An 11,965-nucleotide genomic window follows, 5' to 3' on the forward strand; every position below is an offset into this window, starting at 1 on the left:
GTTTAGTTGTAAATATATGTGCCAATAATTAAATTGACAAAGTTTACAATGTTGATAATCATACCAGAAAACAGTCCACTGTATTACAGTTTGGGAACTTAAAAATTTTAAATACAAACTACTTGAAACACTAAAAATGAAAAAGACACAAGAATGCAATAGAAAATTGAAAACATCAGGTAATAAAAACCAACATGAGACAATATTAAATATTAGACATTTCAAATGTTAAATTGACAAAGATTAAAATGTTGATAATCATACCAGAAAACAGTCCACTGTATTACAGTTTGGGAACTTAAAAATTTTAAATACAAACTACTTGAAACACTAAAAATGAAAAAGACACAAGAATGCAATAGAAAATTGAAAACATCAGGTAATAAAAACCAACATGAGACAATATTAAATATTAGACATTTCAAATGTCTTCTGCTAATTTTAAAATACTGAGTAGGTTGGCTATGTTAATCTCTCCCCATAAACACGAAATTATCTATTGCATTTTTTAAAAGATTTTATTATTTTTTATTTTTATTTTAAAAAAGATATTTATTTGAGAGAGTGAGCAAGCACGAGAGAGAGAGAGAGAGAGCGAGACAGCAAGCAGATTGGGGGAGTTGAGGGGGTAGGCAGGGGTAGGGCAGAGGGAGAGAGAGAGAAGCAGGCTCCCCACCGAGAAGAGAGCTGGATGCAGGGAGCCCAATGTGGGGCTCCATCCCAGGACCCTGAGATAATGACCCGAGCTGTAGCCAGGTGCCTAACTGACTGAGCCACCCTGATACCCCAAACACTATATTTTTAAAGTTGAATTACAAAAACACTGTTAAAAGTTAAAAGATGCATCTTTAAAAAGTTAAAAGATTTATCTTTAGTCAGCAATAAGAAGGAATGAAGTACTAATACGTGCTACAACATAGATGAACCTTGAAAGCAGTACGCTAAGTGAAGGAAGCCAGACACAAAGACCACATATGGTATGCTTCCACTTATGTGAAATGTCCGAATAGGCAACTCTATAGAGGCAGAAGGTAGAGCTGGGAAAGATGAAGGGTAATGGGGCATGACAGGTAAAGGGTAAGGAGGGGCTGGATGTTTTGAGATGATGAAAATGTCCTAAAATTGGTTGTGGTGACGGTTGCACAACTCTATACTAAAACTGTTGACTTTCTATTTAGATGGATGAATGGTATAGTATGTTAATTATATTTCAATAAAGCTGATACTAAAAAAAAAAAAGGAAAAAACCAAACAAAATGCAAATTGGACCATGTTAACATCCTTTCAAGGGCTGCTTTTTGCACTTTGAAAGAATTCGAAATGGGTTAAAAAAATGTTTCTTTCCAAAACTTCTCATGGGATGTCAGTGAATCTTTATAGTCTGAGTTAAGACCTTAAAAAACAAGGTTAAATTATACATAACTATGCTGATTTGCATACCTTCAAGGTTCAATTGATGTACGTAATTTATAGATATCCAAGGAATTCTTAATGTCTCATCAAATTTCTCAGTACTGCATGTTTATTGTTTTATACTCTTTCTACTCTAAATACCAATAAGTATTTTCATAAGAAGAGTTAAATGTCTTCCCATTATCCCCAAAAGCATAGGTAACAAAATATAAAATGAAACAAGACTTATGTTTGATAAACTAACACATAAAATCACCATTACAATATTCATTGTGATGGCTTATAAATGTTAGCAGTCATCATACGGCCTATAAAGTTTATCCTTAGATTTATAAAATAAAATGCAGATCAACTCAAGATAAAAAATACAGTGTTGATTGTTAAAAAGTCTTTGTTTAAAAAAAAAGAAAAAAGAACCTAGGGTTCAATTAAAAAAAAAGATTTATTTATTTTAGAGAGAGAGAGTGTGTGTTCAAGTGGAGGAACGGGCAGAGGAAGAGAGGAGAGAGAGAGAGAGAGAGAGAGAAGCAAACTCCCCACTGAGTGGGGGAGCCTGATGGGAGGGGAAGAGGGTGTCATCCCATGACTTGAGTCAAAATCAAGAGTTGGACTGTCAACCGACTGAGCCATCTGGGTGCCCCCTCAATTTTTTTTTTTTAAAGCAGCTGTTTGTGGACGCCTGGGTGGCACAGTTGGTTAAGCGTCTGCCTTTGGCTCAGGTCATGATCCCCACGTTGGGCTCTCTGCTCATCGGGGAGCCTGTTTCTCCCTCCCCCTCTGCCTGCCGCTCCCCCTGCCTGTGCTCTCAACCTCCTTATGTCAAAAAAAAAAAAAAAGATATATATATATATTTATATATATATATGTATAAAAACAGCTCTTTGTTGCATTAGGATGTGCTATAATCGGCAAGATTCCAAGCAATATTAAATGTCTCCCAAACTACACTACAACACACTTTGAACATCCTTTACGTATAGTGTAACTACACCAGCAGGATGCTTTTTAGTGACTGGCACTTTGAGAAAGAAACCTAACTTTGAGAAAGAAAAAAACAGCAAGTGTGAATAACGAATGTGATCAAATTACTGCAAGTGAGGGTTAGCAGTGAGGAGGGTGGCCCTCTATTCCATTCTGATAAAATTGATAAGATTCTGTGACTCGAAATACTGCATTATTTGCAGGAAGCTGGACTTCCATACCAGCATAAGATGGTAAAGCAAACTTGAGAAACTGGCTTCAGCGTGGATATCCAGTGTTAAAGCTCTTTCCTAGAATGCATGAACAATTAAGGACATGTAGACAGAGTTTTCTCTGAATGGAACAGAGTTGTTTGCTTGCTTGTTTCGAATGGAGTTTTTGGAGGCTTTCTTCTCTGGGAAGGTTGTGTGTAGCAGTTTTCCTACAAACGTTCTCATTTAATTCAGAGCTAAACGGGAATTTCAAAGCACCGCTCAAGGGGGAACCAGTCGGTTTCTGTTGTGGCAACATCAGAGTTTTGTTTGTGTTCAATGTGTAGTTGCTTCCTCAGTGACTATTTCAAATGATTCTGTACTTTTCATTTGCTCTGAGCCGGAAGTTAAATCAGGTTCTCCTTTCTTCTCCGAAACCTCACCAAGTTTTGTTTGCAGGTTGTTTAGAAGTGTACAACATGGTGACATAACCACAGAAATCCCTGCAAGCCCATTTTGTTCCTGAATGTTTGCAATGCCTTATGAACACCCGTATTGACAGGACTCGTGACTCTCCTTGTAGTTTTATCAAATGGGAAAAATTTCTCCCTTCCCATCATTCAATATCTGAGCATGTGTGAAGTCAGGTTTATGACTCCAAGACATTATTAATGCTTAATAATGACCATGAAATATATCTGACTGTTTTTGAAGTCTTATACTTTTGGACAGTAATAAAAATGGGGATTTGACTTCAGGGTGGTGACTTCTGGATAATGGGTCTAAAATGCCGAGCAGTACTACTGCTAACGGGCTGGATCTATTAGTGAGAGGAGCCATGGGAACGAGCAATTTGTAATTTTTGTTTAGAAGTCTGCTACAAGTCATAGGATTCAAATCAGGAAAGCTTTTACAATGTAAGAGATTCAGAAGAAAGCCATAATTGGGTTGTTATTATGATGCAGAGACACTATTGTGTTTCCATAAGTGCCTGATCAAAATATTTCTGTAGTCCACACTTCTTCCGAAGTGTTTAGAATCTTTTCTTATTCTGTAAGGAAGCTGTCCAGAGACTCATGTGAGAGCTTGCCCACTTTTGGTGAAAGATTTCCCATTATTAGAAAGGTAAAGATTGAATCAAATAGGAAAATGATATCTTTGTGTATCCTTTAGACAGACCCAAAGTGCTTATGCAGGCTGGATCAGCTGGACCTAGTATCAGTATCAGAGCTGACAAAGCTTCTTGTTCAGGTCTCCTGCTCTCTTCACCATGCCATGATAAGAATATCTTTTGTGGATATAAACTACTTTTAAATTTGTTTATAGAAGGTACATTCCACCATGATAATGAAGCTGATCCAGATTTATTACTTGTCTTTTCTTATGCACAAAGCCCAATCAGCAATACATGGAAACATCATTCTTAACCAATGATAAGTGTATCTCAAGGACATTTGCAAGCCCAGCAACATTACTGTGCTTATCTATTGAAAGAAATAATAGTTTCAAAGTAATCACCTAGTCATCTTGCACTCAATTCATTACAGAACCTTCAAGAGAATGAAATTGTCATCAGAGATTGATATGTTCAAATAAGTAAATCCTTTATTATATAAACTGTGTACCACATAATAATCTAGTAATCCAGAGAGTTGAGGACCTGAATCAATGATCTTAACTATAGTGTATTTCTCAGGCAAAATGCATATCTTTATGTCATTTTTGTGATCTGACCAGTTCATACTCCCTACCATGTCTCTGTGGAATTTTTTACTGGCCTTATTGGTAGAAGATGTGATCATTCCTCCAAATTTCAAAAAGAAAGAATTTGATGATCTATACTGATTCATAATATGAATGTACTACTGTCTTTTAATGCTAAGAAAACATAGACAGTCAGCTCTAGTAAAACTGGACAATGAAGCCTAACTCTTTGCATTTTTCAAAATGTCCTCTGTGATCTCAGCATGATTCAAAAATGGTATTATCCTCAGGTCCACAATATCCAATAAATGGTAAAGGTACAGTATGAAACAATCTAGAGTATAATAGCTCCTCAAAGTATTTGCATTCATCTTTCTTGACATGTTTGTATTTCTGTATCATGGCTGATGGTAGATATCTGTAGGGGACAACCTAGTTTGCATGTTTTCTCTGTGAATTTTAAAGACCTTGTCACATATTGGCTAGCAGCTTGCTCTGTGGGTGATGTGCCTTATGTAGGCTCCATGTTTATGTTGCGAGGGCCCTGGGACAGTTGGGGGGAGCCCACTAGAGGCCTGGTGCCTTACACTGTGGAATTCCCAGGCTTCCCTGTGGTGAGGGCTCCAGACAGCTAGCTCAGCAAGGCAGACAACAGAGAACAGTGTTAGGAGTGCATCAGAGGACCTAGTTTCCTCATTAAATTATATTTTAAGGGGGAAAGAAAGAGCTTTTAAGATAACTTTTTTATAAATAACTCTCTGGGCCTTAACCGACTTTCCTATGTGACCGTTCCTGAAATTTCAATGGGAAGATTGGAGAATGCTTTCATTTGGCTTCTCTCCATTTCAAAATGTTTGCCTTTATGGCTGTTTTATTTCTAGCTTTTCCATATCCATTCCAGAGTGATCCCTACCACCTGACCCCATTATTCTATCCTCTTCTGTTTTCTCTAGGATCTTGTTTCTGCAATCTGTTAACCTCATCTTCAGTCTTTCCTTTCTTCTACCCTGTGTGTGTGTGTGTGTGTGTGTGTGTGTGTGTAAATGGAAAGGAACCCTCAGGACTTTTCTTTTCTTTTCTTCTCTTTTCTTTTTTCTTTTCTTTCTTTCTTTCTTTCTTTCTTTCTTTCTTTCTTTCTTTCTTTCTTTCTTCTTCTTCTTCTTCTCCTTCTTCTTCTTCTTCTTCTTCTTCTTCTTCTTCTTCTTCTTCTTCTTTTAAGATTTTATTTATTTTCTTGACAGAGAGAGAGAGAGCGAGCACAAGCAGGGGGAGCGGCAGAGGGAGAGAGAGAAGCAGGCTCCCCGCTGAGCAAGGAGCCCGATGTGGGACTTGATCCCAGGACCCTGGTATCATGACCTGAGCCGAAGGCAGCTGCTTAACTGAGCCACCCAGGTGTCCTTTCTTACCCCTTCTACAGTGGCTTTTTCCCTTCCTTCCTTTCTCTGCCACACATTCCAAACAATTGGCTGTCCTCTGACTTCTCAGCCTCTGGCACAACTCTTACATATTTGATGAATGAATAAAGGAATGATCTCACATTCATCTCATTCACTTTATGCCAGCCACACACAGTCTTCTTCCTGTTCTCTGAACATGCCAAGCTCATTCCCATAGGGGCTGTGGACTGCTTGTTTCCTTATCCTGGAACACTTCCTCAGATCTTCACCTGGCCAGCTCCTCTCATCATCCCTACATATACACACACACTCACACATACACACAGATACACAGACACACAGAGATACGCAGAGGCACACACGCGCACACGCTTCTCAGAGATCACCAGTGATCTCTTTTTCAAATTAAGTGCATTTTTAAAGTACACTTTTTTTTTTTTTAAGAGAGAGAGCATGCGTTCAGTGGGGGAAGGGGAAGAGGGAGAAAGAGAGAGAATCTTAAGTAGGCTCCACACCCAGCATGGAGCCAGATTCAGGGCTCGATCTTTCCACCCTGAGATCATGACCTGAGCCAAAATTAATAGTCAGACCCTTAACTGTCTGAGCCATCCAGGTGCCCCTAAAGTAAACTTTTTATTGAAGTATAACATAGATATGAAACAGTGCACAAACAATAAGTGATAGACTTTCAAAAAGTGAACACCCCTGTATAATGAGAACACACCTCAAGAAACATTTAATATTGTCAGTGATACCTCAGTAAAGCTGGAAAAAATAAAATTAAAATAAAAAAATAATTAACACCCCACTATCATTGTTCACCTAAAGAATAACCACTATCTTGACTTCTAACACCAAATATTTGTTTTGCCTGTTTTTAAACATCATGTAAATGGAATTATACATTATGTACTACTATGTGTCTTTTTATTAAGATTATATTTATTATTTGACAGAGAGAGAGCGCACAAGTGGGGGGGTGCAGCAGGCAGAGGGAGAAGCAGGCTCCCCGCTGATGAGGGAACCTGATGTGGGGCTTGATCCCAGGACCCAGGATCGTCACCTGAGCTGAAGGCAGACTCTTAACTGACTGAGCCACCCAGGCGCCCCTATTATGTGTCTTTCACTCAACATTATGTTTGAGAGATTCATCCAAGTTACGTGAAGCTGTAGTTCTTTAATTCTCATTGCTGTATAGTATTCCGTCATATGAATATATCCAACTTATCCATTCTACTGTTCATGGGCATTTATGTTGTTTCCAGTTTTTGCCTATTACAATAGTACTGCTAGGAACTAGGGCATAACCTTTTCCACTACAGCCTTACTGAGGTTTAACTTAAATACCATATAATTCACCTATTGCTAAATTTACAGTTTAATTAATTCTTAGTAAATTTATACAGTTGTGCAACAACTACTATAATTCATCACCCCCAAAAGTTCTGTTGTGTCTATTTGTAGTCATTTCCTTCTCTCACCTCCAGTCTCCAGTCCTAGCTAACCACCGGTTTTTCTGTCTCTACAGTTTTGAATTTTCTAAAATGTTTTTAAGAATTTGTTTTTAAATAATCTCTGCACCCAACATGGCGATTGAATTTACAATCCTGAGATCAAGATTCACATGCTTTACCAACTGAGCCACCCAGGCACCCCAATTTTCTAAAATTTTCATATAAATAGAATGTAATCTTTGGTGTCTAGCTTCCTTTACTTAACATAATTATTTTAACTTTTTTTTTTAATTAGGCTCCATGCCTAACATGGAGCCCAACGCAGACCTTGATATCATCACCCTAAGATCAAGACCTGAGCTGAAAGCAAGAGTTGGACACCTAACCGAATGAGCCACCCAGGCGCCCCCATTCTGGTTTTTTTTTTTTTAGATTTATTTATTTATTTATTTTTAGAGAAGGGGGAGGGGTAGAGGGAGAGAAAGTCTTAAGTAGACTCCATGCTGAACATGGCACCTGACGTGGGGCTTGATTTCATAACCCTGAAGTCAGGCCTGAGCCCAAACCAAGAGTTGGATACCTAACCGACTGTACCACCCAGGTGCCCCAACATAATGAATTTTTAGGTTCATTCATGTTGACATGTGTATCAGTAGCTTGTTCCCTTTTTACTGCGGAGTAGTATTCTGTCGTAGTGATAATGAATGTTGTGTTTGCCCTCTCAGCTGTTGATAGGCATTTGAACTGTTTATAGTTTTGGGCTATTATGAATAATGCTGTTACAGACATACATGTACAAGTGTTTTTGTGGGCATATGCTTTCATTTCGCTTTGGTAAATACCTAAGAGAAGGATGGCTGGATGAGATGGTAGGTGTATATTTAACATTTTAAGAAGCTCAAAAATTTCCAAAATGGCTGTACCAGAGTACAGTCTCACCAACAATGCATGGGAATCCAGTCTGTTTCCTACAAAGTTCACCATTTTTAGGTGACAAAGCCATAGCTCTCTGCCAAATTATTTACCATATTTTATAGATAAAGAAACTGAGGCTCAGAGAGACCAAGAATTTGACCTATGTCACATAGCTACTAAGTATCACAGCTGGGATTCTAGCTTTAGTTTTTGTTGTGAGGTCAATACTCATTCCGTTTACATGAATTCACATGTATACTCATATTCCCAAGAGATTTCCACCCCTGCAGAAACAGATTATTCAGTGTTTTTGGTTCCCAACAGAAAAGCTATATTTCAGGAAAGGATTTTCTTGATCTTTTAAAAATTTACTCAATTTAGAATAAACTTGGACACTTCCCTAATACCATTTACAAAAATTAACTCAAAATGGATCAAAGACCTTTTAGAAAACTCTTAGAAAAAAAACCCCACCACTAAAAAGCTTCACAACAGTAGATTTTGGAATGATTTCTTGGGTAAGATATCAAAGGCACAGGCACAAAAAGAAAACATAGACAAATTGGAACTCATGACAATTAAAAACTTTTGTGTATCAAAGGACTCAGGCAACAGAATAAAAAGCAACCTACAAAATGGGAGAAAATATTTGCAGATCACATATCTGATAAGAGATTGATATCCTGAATAGGTAGAGAACTCTTAAAACTCCATAACAAAAATAATAACCCAATTCAAATTGGGCAAAGGGCTTGAATAGACATTTCTCCAAACGAGACATACAGATGGCCAATAAGCACATGAAAAGATGCTCGACATCACTGATCATTAAGGAAATGCAAGTCAGAACCACAATGAGATACCACCTCATACCCATTAGGAGAATTATGATAAAAAAATGGAAAATAAATGTTGGTAAGAATGTGAAAAAATTGGAACCCTTGTGCACTGTTGGGGGGAATGTAGAATGCAGCTACTGTGGAAGACAGTATGATGATTCCTCAAAAAATAAAAAATAGAATGACCATATGATCCAGCAGTGATATTTTTGGGTATACCCACAAGAATGGAAAACAGGGTCTTGAGATATTGTACACGCATGTTCATAGCAGCATTATTCACTATTGACCAAAAGGTAGAAGCAACCTAAGTGTCCACTGGCAGGGGAATGGATAAACCAAACATGGTATATACATATAATGCAATATGATTCAGCCTTTAAAGGAAGGAAATTCTGGCACATGCTACAACAAGGATGAACCTTGAGGACATTATGCTGAGTGAAATAAGCCAGTCACAAAAAGATAAATACGGGGGCGCCTGGGTGGCTCAGTCATTAAGCGTCTGCCTTTGGCTCAGGGCCTGATCCCAGGGTCCTGGGATCGAGCCCCGCATCGGGCTCCCTGCTCCGCTGGGAGCCTGATTCTTCCTCTCCCACTCCCCCTGCTTGTGTTCCCTCTCTGTCTGGCTGTCTCTCTCTCTGTCAAATAAATAAATAAAATCTTAAAAAAAAAAACAAAACAAAAAGATAAATATGATATGACTGTGCAAAGTACCTGGTATAGTCAGATTCATAGAGACAGAAAGTAGGAATATGGTTGCAGGGAGCTGGGGGAAGGGGAAATGGGGAATTACTGTTTCATAGGAATAGAGTTTCAGTGTTGCAAGATGAAAAAGTTTTGGGGATGTATGGTTGCATAGCAGTATGAATATACTTAATACCACTGAACTGTAGATTTATTTTTTTTTTTTTAAGATTTTATTTATTTATTTGACAGAGATAGAGACAGCCAGCGAGAGAGGGAACACAAGCAGGGGGAGTGGGAGAGGAAGAAGCAGGCTCATAGCAGAGGAGCCTGATGTGGGGCTCGATCCCATAACGCCGGGATCACGCCCTGAGCCAAAGGCAGACGCTTAACCGCTGTGCCACCCAGGCGCCCCTGAACTGTAGATTTAAAAATGGTTAAGATGATAATTTTTTTATTATGTTCAATTAAGAGATGGTAAATATTATATATATATTTTAAAATTAACTAAAAATTCATTCATTTTACAATGTCCTAGGCACTCTGCTAAGGATGAGAGATGCAATTGTAAACATGACCCCATGCATGTCTGCAAAGAATTTACAGGCTCATGGGACTGCCAGGCAGGTAAACACAGTGTAACCAGAGCTGTGGGACTCTGTCAGAGGAGCACCTAAGTTTCCCATGTGTGTCAGACCCAGCATATGTCTAAGAGATAACAGCAGTGGGCAAAGCAATAAACGGTACAAGATCTGTGCCTTTGGTTCATTATCAGAAAGCTTTCTCCTAGGCAGAGCTGGAAATTGTGAGTCTGTTTAATACCCAAGCAATTTGGTTCAGGGACCAGAAAATAATTTGCTAGGAATATTACTGAGGATATTTCTATGTTGTTTAAAACATGTGACTCTCATCCTTCTCTTTTCTTACTACTATGTACAAATTGAATCTTTCCAAGGACTATTGATATTATTACTATTCATTCACTCAGCTCCCACTTTTACTACCCTTGCCTGGGTTTCAACAACAGCCTCATCTTCCTACGACCAGAGGCCATTCCACTAATTCATTCTTTACAGTGCAGCTAGTCATTCCGTACTTAAAACACTTCAATGGCGGGGTGGTGGGGTGCCTGGGTGGCGCAGTTGGTGAAGTGTCTGGGTTTGGCTTGGGATCGACACCATGTTGGGCTCTCTGCTCAGTGGGGAGTCTACTTCTCCCTCTGCAGCCCCCCACTCCTGCTCATGTTCCCTCTCTCAAATAAAGAAATAAAATCTTAAAAAAACAAAACACTTCAATGACTCCACATTATCCTCAGAATACTCCAGACTCCTTAATGTGGTGTCTTAGTCAGCTTGGGCTGCCATAACAAAGTACCGTACACTGGTGGCTTAAGCAACAGGGATTTATTTCTCGTATTCTGGAGGCTGGGAAGTCCAAGATCAAGGTGCTTGCCAATCTGGTTCCCTGGTGAGGTCCCTCTTCCTGACTTGCGGAAGCCTTCTCACTGTGTCTTCACATGGTGGAGAGAGAAAGAGCACTCTGGTCTCTCTTATGGGGTTCCCGCCCTTATGCCCTCATCTAATACATGTGAATTTTGGGGGGACACAAACATTCAGTTCATAATATGTAGCTTCTACAGCTTTTCAGGGTCCCTGTTTTCCTCTTGATCCCCATCTCTCTCCTTGCTTCCCTTTAGGTCTACAACCCAGTCATACTGACCACTGGCAAAACTTGGATGCCCCTTGTTCTTGTCTGGTTTCTGGGCCTTAGCACAAGCTATTTCCTCTCCCTAGAATGACCTTTACCCACCCTCTTTTTGCCTAGTTAACTCCCATTTGTTCTTTAGGTGTCTTCCTTCAAGAAGCTTCCTGGCCCCCAGACCAGGTCAGGTGTCCCCAGTCTGTGTCCCTGCTCTTAGTGCCTTATGCAGATCTCTAGTGTGGCTTTTTTTTTTTTTTTTTAAAGATTTTATTTATTTATTCGACAGAGATAGAGACAGCCAGCGAGAGAGGGAACACAAGCAGGGGGAGTGGGAGAGGAAGAAGCAGGCTCATAGCAGAGGAGCCTGATGTGGGGCTCGATCCCAGAACGCCGGGATCACGCCCTGAGCCGAAGGCAGACGCTTAACCGCTGCGCCACCCAGGCGCCCCTCTAGTGTGGCTTTTATCACTCCGTATGGCTTATTTGTCCTTCCTGCCCCCAACCCTCCACCTCGATGAGCCGCTCGAAGGCGAGGATTGGCCTTGTTCATGTCAGCACCCAGTACAATGTGTGGCTTATACTGTATGTACAATGAATGCTTTCCTTTGTATAGCACGCAGCAGTTTTCAGAGTGTCCTGACACGAATTAACTCATCTATAGAGATATAGTTCCTTAACATTCA

At 39.5% G+C, this 11,965-nt stretch overlaps 1 pseudogene; it reads right to left on the minus strand.

Moving 5' to 3' along the window:
- The window catches only part of LOC103678116, a 6,782-nt pseudogene extending 2,091 nt beyond the window's left edge, over nt 1-4,691 (minus strand).
- Between the last annotated feature and the right edge of the window lie 7,274 nt (nt 4,692-11,965).

The sequence above is a fragment of the Ursus maritimus genome, unplaced genomic scaffold (assembly GCF_017311325.1).
Source record: "Ursus maritimus isolate PB19 unplaced genomic scaffold, ASM1731132v1 scaffold_16, whole genome shotgun sequence".
Classification (NCBI taxonomy): Eukaryota; Metazoa; Chordata; class Mammalia; order Carnivora; family Ursidae; genus Ursus; species Ursus maritimus.